Source organism: Carya illinoinensis, chromosome 13 (assembly GCF_018687715.1).
Source record: "Carya illinoinensis cultivar Pawnee chromosome 13, C.illinoinensisPawnee_v1, whole genome shotgun sequence".
In the NCBI taxonomy this organism is placed as follows: Eukaryota; Viridiplantae; Streptophyta; class Magnoliopsida; order Fagales; family Juglandaceae; genus Carya; species Carya illinoinensis.
The window spans coordinates 30,082,018-30,092,331 of NC_056764.1; the positions used below are offsets into that span (position 1 = coordinate 30,082,018).

Consider the following 10,314-nt stretch of genomic DNA (forward strand, 5'->3'; position numbering starts at 1 on the left):
TTTCCTTTAAGAACATACATACCTTCTTGAGACATGGCACCGAGTTTGGGTTTATTTGACCGATCAGAACGATCTGTGTTATCCCAAGATTGGGCATTTTCAGCTAACTGGTCAAAATAGTCCCAAGCGTCATCAGGATCTTTATTTAGAAAATCACCGTTACACATCATTTCTACAAACTAACGCATTTGAGATGTTAAACCTTCATAGAATAAACTAATGGTGCGCCAAGTCTCATAACCACGATGTGGGCAAGTTAGCAACAATTCTTTAAAACGTTCCCAACACTGAAAAAATGTTTCATTTTCCTTTTGAGAAAAATTCATAATATTTCTGTGAAGAGTGTTGGTCCTATGAGTAGGAAAAAACTTTTTTAGAAATTCTCTTTGCATTTCTTGCCATGTGCCAATAGATCTTGGTCTCAAGGAGTTCAACCAATTTTTAGCTTTTTCTTTCAAAGAGAATGGAAACAACTTTAATCTAACAACATCATCATTGATAGTTTGGTTTTGTAAAGTTGCACAAACTTCTTCAAATTCTTTTAGATGCAAATAAGAACTTTTTGAATCCAAGCCATGAAACTTGGGAAGTAATTGGATTACTCCCGGTTTTAAATCAAAATTTCCCATATTCATAAGAAAAATCATGTAAGATGGAGTACTTGTCCTTGTAGGCTGCAAATATTCGCGCAAAGTTCTCATTGGCGGATTATTTTGTGCCTCTTCATTTTCTTGTTCGTCATGAACACTACGATTGTCAGCCATGGTATTAGAATAAGAATTTTTAGAATCACCTGACAAAGTATCAACCAATTCTCTCAAAACAATTTCCTCTCTTCTCAATCTACCCGTTTGATCACGTTGCCACGAGATCATTCATCATAGAGGATCGAGCACATTCAAAAAGTAAAAACAAAATGCAAAACAAGCAAGAAAGTAAAAGAAAAAAATTTTGGAACGAGATTACCAAATGGTATGAATATGGAAGCAATGTTACATGCTCTGTTTTCCGTAAAAAAAAAATCGTACCTGCAAAAAGAATATGAAAAACAATTAGCAAAAGATTACTAAAAAATTTTTTTTTCTTTTCTAAAAAAAACAATTATCACACGTTGCAATCCCCGGCAACGGCGCCAAAAACTTGTTGCGCCTAAACTTTGACTCAAATTAATGAACCAAAAATTTAGTGCAGTTTTACCTGCAAGTATACAGGTGTTGTAGTATCTTACATGATCGAATCCACATGGATTGACTTTTGTGATAAAGGAAACAAATTCAGACAATAAAATGAAATTACTAAAAGAAACGTGCAATCAAATGAAGATTGATAAAATATCTGAATCAAACTAAAATGATAAAATGAATTGATATGGAGAAAGACTAAGGTTTCGAGGATCCGTCTAATAATTTATGATATTGTTTCTGATCGATTTACTTCAATTAAACTAGAATAATGGTTCCGTTTAATTGGAAGATTTAGCATTTAAGATCAAGAAAAATAATTGCTTATGATTAAGCGTGAACGATTGATGATTAAAACATTTACAAATCTATTTGAATACCACAGGGAATCCTCAAGCATTCACTGTATTCAAAAATCACAATGAATCAAGACGAGTATATAGATAATCAAAATATCCAATAATAAAATCCTTCAATCGATCAAGCTCTCAAAATAAATTTTATGTGGATCTGAAAATAATATTTAAATCATTAAACTTCACCTCTAACCTTAGTATGGAAATTTAGCAAATCATGTTTATTATAAGTGCTATAGAAACCATATAAAGATTATTCATTAGAAAACTAAAATGAAATACAAGAAATACTAGGCAACAATTTAGAAACAACAAAATTTGGAATCTAGTCAACGTCAAAAGAATAAAGCTCACGACGTTACTAAAATGCATAAAACAGAAATTGAAACTATAAGATATTCATCAAGAAGAAGCTGCAGCCCGATGCCAAACGAAAAACATGAAGAAGCAAAAAAAAAATAAAACTCCAACCACTTCAACTCCACGTTACACTCAAGCACCAATCTCATCATGTTCATTTCTCCACCAAAATAAATCCCATCCAATTAGATTACTCCAGCCGACTGCCTTCTTTCACTTTTTTTTTTCACCCTCTTTATCTCTACCGTCCAGCATAGAGTCAGAAAACTCAAGCATAGACTATCCCTTCTTTCTACCAGCGTCTCCCACGTCTTCACGTTTCCTGCCGACACTCCCTCAGCTTTACTTTCCAGAATTTCTTTCACTCACACGTTTACTTCCCATGTCAATGTCTCCGTTTCTATTCAGCCAAATATCACACAACACCTTACTTTATCTTTAATCAATCGACTCTTACTTCTGCTAGAACTAAACACCACTCCTCTCACCCGTTCACTACCAACCAAATGACCAACACCTCACTCAACCCCATTTAATCATGCACCGACCGGCTGCTTCTCTCACATCCAAAAGAATAAATCCAATGAAATCAGAACACCTATACTTCCAGCTTCTAATCCCACCGACTTTTTCCTTTCTACTCTAATCATGCACCGACTGGCTTCTTTCACTCACATCCAACTCTAATTCTCTCAATATCTCTCCACGTACCCCTCTCTTCTCACAATTCCAACCCGTACATTACACCTCAACCCCTACACCGATTGCTCCCCTTTCTCTTCTCACCTCAAATCTCTCTCTCTACTCATGACCAACACACCTCAACCCCTCTCTATCCCCCACGTAACCCTCTCACTCTACACCTCTCCAACCGATTCCCTTTCTTCTGAACTTACCTCTTTTTATAGCAAAAATAAATAGCCGAACAACCCCATTCACATTCAATCGGTTTCTTGCATTCACATGTTCTCTCAATTCCAGCTGACCGACTGCACACTTTCAGCACAACATATTAACATTACACGTCTCTCTCTAACTAATCTTGCACCCACCGGTTGCCTTTCTTCTTTCAACTTTTGCACCCACCGATTTTCCCCTTCACTTCCCTTCAATCACGACACCTCTCTTTCTTTACACACCTACACGTCTCCCTTGATTGAAAAATTAAACACGGCACTTCTCTACTCACCCACTCTCCTATCTCTTCTCTCCGTCCACTTTAGCTGCACCAACCTTCTTTATTTTTTTATTTTTTATTTTTTTAGTCCACATGCCTTCACGTTTCAGCTCCCTTTTTAGACTTTAATGTTGCACCTCCAAAAATTCTCAAGCCTCCGTGAGTTTTGTTCAACCATGAAGATCACATGCATCTTGAATAATCAAAGGAAGAAAATAACCATTGATTCTTCATTTTGTGTCTTCTTTTTAAGCTGCTAAGTACGTCCTTCCTTCCTCTCAATTAGTATGAATTTTTGATCAAAAGTTCCAACAGGATCTCATTTGAATTTTATTTAAACTGAAAATAAGAAGAAAGAAATAACACTCAAAAATAAATTATCAAAAACAGACTATATATGTGAGGAAATATTGTCCCATTAAATCATAGTTATAAAATTAAGCATAAACATAATATCAATCAATTAAAAATCATAACTCGTATTTATACTTATTAACTATTTTTCCATCTAAAACCAATAATAGTGTCATGAAGAATTTAAAATACATTGGTTTTAAATAGCTAAAACATGCAATATTTCAGCTCAATCATGAATGCACGCTGTAGTTGCCTGATAAGTGTTGTGTAGGTAGAGGGATTTCTTATGTTGATATGATATTCTTATTCTCAATACTTAGTTCAACAATCGTGATGGAAAGAGGAAGATGGAAGGCCACCCAGGCCTTCTACGTCGATTTCTATGACCCATGTAGGATACACACTGGTTATTTGATTCTATTGTATTGTCATATATTTTCCTGTAGCATTTAGTTAATCCATTATTTATTTGTATATTATAGGGATATTATGGTACTATAAATCCATATAACTCGCCATATATGATACCTCCAAATACATTTCCAATTCCATATCCATATGCTTGGGGTAGCCAGGTAAAGTTATTTTAGTATCCCTATATATATATATATTTCTTTTCTTGCGTGGGTTTGAGTTATTCTAATACGGTGGGTGGGTAATTGCAGTATGTGGCAATGTCACCCTTTGGACCAACGATGCCATTCCCTCCGGCGAGTAATCCGGAGGAGTTGAGATGAGTTGAGGATACAACCTAGGTAGTTCACTTGAGTCTCTTCTTTATTTATTTATTTTAACTTAAAGAACTTTTTAGTACGTGCGTGGGTTTGAGTTATTCTAACATAGTGGGTAATTGCAGTATGTGCCAATGCGACCCTTTGGACCAACCATGCCATCCCCTCCGACGAGTAATCTAGAGGAGTTTAGACGAGGTGAAGATACAACCAAAGTAGTTCACTTCAGTCTCTCCTTTATTTTTAATTTTTTATTTAATTTTTTTTTAGTGCGTGCATAGGTTTGAGTTATTCTAGCACAATCAGTAATTGCAGTATGTGGCAATGCCACCCTTTGGACCAACCATGTCATCCCCTTCCGTTGAGTAATCCGGAGGAGTTGAGACGAGTTAAAAATACAACCAAGGTAGTGAATCACTTCAGTCTCTTCTTTATTTTAATTTTAGGAGTAATTTTTTTTTTTTTTTTTACGTGAGTGGGTTTGAGTTATTCCAACACAGTGGGTGGGTAACTGCAGTATGTGGCAATGCCACCCATTGGACCAACCATGCCATCCCCTTCGTCGAGTAATCCAGAAGACTTTAGATGAGGTGAAGATACAACCAAGGTAGTGAATCACTTTATCTCTTCTTTATTTTAATTTTTAGGAGTAATTTTTTTTTTTTTAGTGCGTGTGTGGGTTTGAGTTATTCTAACACAATGGGTGGGTAACTACAGTATGTGGCAATGCCACCCTTTGGACCAACCATGTCATCCCCTCCGTCGAGTAATCCGGAGGAGTTGAGACGAGGTGACGATACAACCAAGGTAGTTCACTTCATTCTCTTCTTTGTTTTAATTTTTTTTTTTAGTGCATGCGTGGGTTTGAGTTATTCTAACATAGTAGGTGGATAACTGTAGTATGTGGCAATGCCACCCTTTGGACCAACCATGCCATCCCCTCCATCGAGTAATTCAGAGGGGTTAAGACAAAGTGAAGATACAACCCAGGTAGTTCACTTTAGTCTCTTTTCTTGATTTTTTTCTTGTACCTCTGTATTTTTCTTACTACTCACAGTAAGGAAAATACAGCATTCAGCAATGCCACCATGCGGACCAACTAACCCCTACCCATATTGCGCAAGTAAAAAGAATGTTGGAGATACACGTTTAGTCATATGAGTTAACATCCATGTCATATAAAATAAAAATGTTTTCAGCTAACCATGCAATCCTCCTTTTCAGAAACTAAACCCGATATAAATATATTGCCAAATGATGAGGGGATGAATGAAGTATCAGATGATGATGATAAAGTTGACCCTCCAAAAGCTTATATGAAATTTGCTACTAATAAAGAGGTTTTACTCTATTACAAACGATATGCCAAACAAGAGGGTTTTGGTGTTATTATAAAAAGGATGAAGAAAGATCAAGATGGGAATGTTAAGTATGTGACGATTGGCTATGCACGGGGCGGAAGATATTATCCTAGCTATAGTAATTTATCAAAGCCACGACCAACGACAAAAACGGATTGTAAGGCGAAGGTAAATGCTCGCTTTGTGAATGGAGAATGGGTGTTGACCAGTGTTGATCTGCTTCACAATCAATAGTATTATTAGCCCACAAAAATCTAGATTTTTTAGATCTCACAAAGTTTTAGATGAATACAGTCAGAGGATGGTCGACTTGAATGATAGAGCAGGTATTCAGATGAATAAAAATTTCCAAGCACTTGTGACTGAAGCGAGGGGGTTTGAGAATTTAGATTTTCAAGAGAAAGATTGTAGGAATTTTATTGACAAAGCTAGACATTTAAGAATGGATAAAGGAGGTGGTGAAGTACTGAATGACTACTTTAAGAGAATGAAGAAAATGAATGATGGCTTTGTGTCTGTCATGGATGTGGATGATGAGTTTAGAGTGAGGAATGTGTTTTGGGCTGATGCACAAAGTCAAGCGGCATACGATATTTTGAAGATGTTATCACGTTTGATACAACGTACCTAACAAATAGGTATAGAATGACGTTCGCTCCCTTCATTGATGTCAACCATCATGGACAGTCCATACTTTTAGGGGCATGCTTGATTTCAAGCGAGGATACAAGTACGTTCGTTTGGTTGTTTGAAGCATGGTTAGAATGCATGAATGAACGGGCACCCCAAGTCATCATAACAGACCAAGATCGTACAATGAAGAATGCCATTGGCATTGTATTCCCGCAAACAAGACATAGATATTGTCTCTAGCGTATAATTCAAAAATTGCCAGAAAAATTGGGATCCCACTCAGAATACGACGTAGGGTTTAAGGCTGCGATTCAGAATGCAGTCTATGATACACAGAATTGTGAAGAATTTTAGGAGAAGTGGGGGCAGCTAATTCATAAGTATGACCCTACAGAGAATGCATGGTTGCAGGGGTTGTACACAGAGAGGTCATTTTGGATACCCGTTTACTTGAAAGGTGTATTTTGGGCTAATATGAGCACTGCCCAGCGATCTGAAAGCATGAACGCCTTTTTCAATGGATTTGTGCATTTTGGTACAACATGAAAAGAATTTATCGATCAATTTGACAATGCTTTGAGGAAGAAGATGGAGAAGCAGACGACAGCTGATTTCCAATCGTGTAACCAAATGATCCCATGTGTTTTGCCATTCAAAATTGAGAGGCAGTTTCAATCATTGTACACAAATGCAAAATTTAAAGAGGTCCAATCCAAGGTTTGGGGATGCTTTTATGTAACCATTCACTTGTCAGCACACAAGGTAGCATTTTCACTTTCGATATTCTCGAAGAAATTTTCATCCCCGATGGACAATCCAAAATTGTGAAGTACATAGTTTACTTGAATGAAGAGGAATTCGAAGTTAAATGCACTTGTGCCTTGTTTGAGATGAGGGGGATTATTTATAGGCATGCATTTAAAGTCCGTCAGATGAAGTACATTCATGGCGTGCCAAATAAATATGTATTGGATTGATAGAGGAAAGACATAAAGAGATCTTACAGGCTGGTTAAGAGCAGCTATGATGATTGTCGGGTCAATATGGATGCACAGTGGCATGACGTTGTTGTTAAAAGATGTCTAAGATTTGTGACACGTGTACCATGGAATGATGAACATGTGAATGCATTCTTTCATCTTTTGGATTAGTTTGAGCATAAGAGGATTACAGCCTGAGTCCTGTTCAAGGAAGTTGAAAGAGAATGTGGACGCTGATAGGGGTAAAAAAATATTAAGTCCACATGTTGTTCAGGGGAAAGGGAGATCGCCAACTCGAAGAAATGTCCGAATGGTCGAGAAGGCTGCAAGGAATCGAAAGAAGAAACATGTATTACATTATGGGAAACTCTCTTCCCATGTGTAGATATTTGATTCAATACATATTTTTTCCTAATTTGTGTTATTTTCTATTTTCCAATTTAGACTTATAGGAGAATATTTGACGAGAAATCACAAAATGTTGACCCTAAACCAGTAGAAGAAGTTGTTGCTACTATTGACAAGGTTGTTATCCCAACCCAGTATAGTAATCTAACACAAGTAACGTCTCCAGCCAATGATTAGGTTTGAGATTATTTCCATGTATGCATTCATTTATATATTTCCCATACATTATCCAAGATTAATGTATATTATAGTAATTTTGATCATTGTGCATATCTTTAGGCTATGCCAAGCTTGCCCCATGGAAGTTAGCATAGATGCTGACTGAGTTTTGGTTACTAGTTTCACCTAACTTGCAGTATCCATGTTGCTACAAAAGGTAAGTTTTACAAAGTTGGCAAGCGGGAGAAAGTAAGAGGAAGTTGGGAGAATATGTTTATTTCTGCCATTTGCTCCATTACTAGTAGCATACTATTTTAATTTTCTTCAATACACCAGTATCACATAGTTTAGATAAGAAATGTGATTGCTAATGAGTTTTCCTTATGTTATTCAGCATCACTTTTAGGAGCAAGTTGACGACTTCATTTATTGTTTTCTTTTAGGTCTAAGCATTCTTCAGCAGAACTTGGGAGAATAATCCCTTGTTTTAAACTTTCTATTGATGATATAACACATCACACGAATTTCTACGAATGCATTATTGTGCACGAATGCATTATTGTGCAAGAATGCATTTATTGGGTGGTAAGGAAATTAGATGTGGCGCAATGCGTTATATGCTTTTTTTTTATGCATATATGTATAATCCAAGTTGTCTCTAGCACATCCAAGAACTCCCATGGTGTTGGTAACCAGAATTTCCGCTCTTTAACAGCTTTGTGGTTGTACACATGCGGTTTTGTATTTTGGAGAGAGAATGATCATCATCATCTTGGTCTTCTACCAATGAATTGTGGAGAGTGTAGCGAATATTATCTAGGCGTCCGACCCATATGACGTGAAACATAACATACTAATGAGACTATATCTTATATTTATCATGGATTTAAAAGCTTGTGTTGGCATCCACTGTGCTTTCTATATTTGTGGAAGTCTAAATATTTGTTAAAGTTACATATATATGTGTTATTTTTCCTGAAATTATATTGTCTTTGCATTTAATTTGGACTTGTTGGTCATCTTGCAGTTGGAAATGGGTGCTTTTTTATTCGGATCAACTGTCTGGAATTTGTCAAGGTGTGAAATATTGGTATTTTGACACAGATCATTCAAGCGAAGATGACTTTTGTATCATAATTTGTATTACCACTTGCTGAATTTTGAAGTTATCATCTGAAAGTTATCTTGAGAAATTTGTAAATAGATTTGTATATGGAGTGGAGAATAGGTTTGTAAATGGATCTGGCTTGCCTCCAATTTCAAAGTAACAAGACATCTCCTGTTATTAGATCCAACGGATATTATTGCTTCTTCTAAACAAAAAAGAGGGTGCTAATGCTGTGTTGGATAGGGCACATGTTTTATTTATTTTTTATTTGTTAATTTTTGTCAAAATTTTACTACAAATAAATTTTAAAGATTCTTGTTTTTGCTACATTATTTATGTGTTGATATATAAATATATTATTTATTATAAATAGTAGAAAAACAAAAATATATTAATGTCTTCTATGTTGGCACTTGCAAAAATATAAATATTAAAAATAAAGAAATTTTGTCCCCCACGCTGGCCCTCAATAACTTTACGCCCAACACAATGAACACATTGTATCAACTATAATTGTTTTAACCAAAAAAAAAAAATACATATTTTATTTATTTAATTATTAACACACTAATAATAATAAAACAAAAACCATCTATTTATCAATTAAACATAGTAACTAGTATCAAATATATTTATATATTTTTTTAATATTTATATACAAACATATAAATAATATAACAATGGTCTCTTTAAATTTATTTTTATTAAAATTGCAAGTATATTTTCAGCATGGTTGGATTTTACTTGCCATTGGCCATTCAAGTTTTAACAGGAGATGTCCTGTTACTCAGAAACTGGAGGCAAGCTAGATCCTTTGTAAATAGACTTGTATATGAAGTGGAAAATACTTGATGAATTTATATAATGATAGGGAATGCCTCCGATTTTAATTAAATACATTTCCTCTTGGTTGAAGGTACCATTTTTTTAAACTAAGTTGTATGTTTTGGTTGAGACGAGTATGTTACCTAGTGAATTTTCAATAGTACTGTTCCCATTATTTTTTTTGGTTGAATATGTCTACCTTAGCATATATTATGTTCGGTGGGTCTTCAGGTACCAGATCATTCATGATCATTAAGGGCAATTAGATGTGGATTTATGAGAAACCCAATTTCCTGAAATGCACTCACCTGTATCACATATTTGATTAGTAGTAAGATATTTGAAGAACCTTGCTTTTATTCTTATAAAGTTAGGCAGTAACCAGGTGCACCAGAATGATGCAACCCGCCCATTTTGTTTCTCTATATAGAATATTCTATGCATTATGGACTGCTTAATAGTTAGACAAATACTTAGTTCAAATTTTTCAATTTGGGATTTTTCCCCTAGTGGATGGATTTGGATCGTGGCATACATGCATTTTCTGGAAATTTATGCTTTCCTTAACTCCAAAAGCTGCCATTATAATCTGTTTGACTTGATTAGATGTGGAATTCATTTTGATAACCATAGATGTGTAGAGTGCGATGTGGGTAATTGCCTCTTGGTTGTGCATGT

At 35.4% G+C, this 10,314-nt stretch overlaps 1 non-coding gene across 1 annotated transcript; it reads left to right on the plus strand.

Annotated features, from left to right (window-relative positions):
• The first annotated feature begins 237 nt into the window (after positions 1-237).
• LOC122293058 lies at positions 238-341 on the plus strand. Its single transcript, XR_006237115.1, has one exon. It is a non-coding gene; the product is annotated as a small nucleolar RNA R71 (small nucleolar RNA).
• The last annotated feature ends 9,973 nt before the right edge of the window (positions 342-10,314 follow it).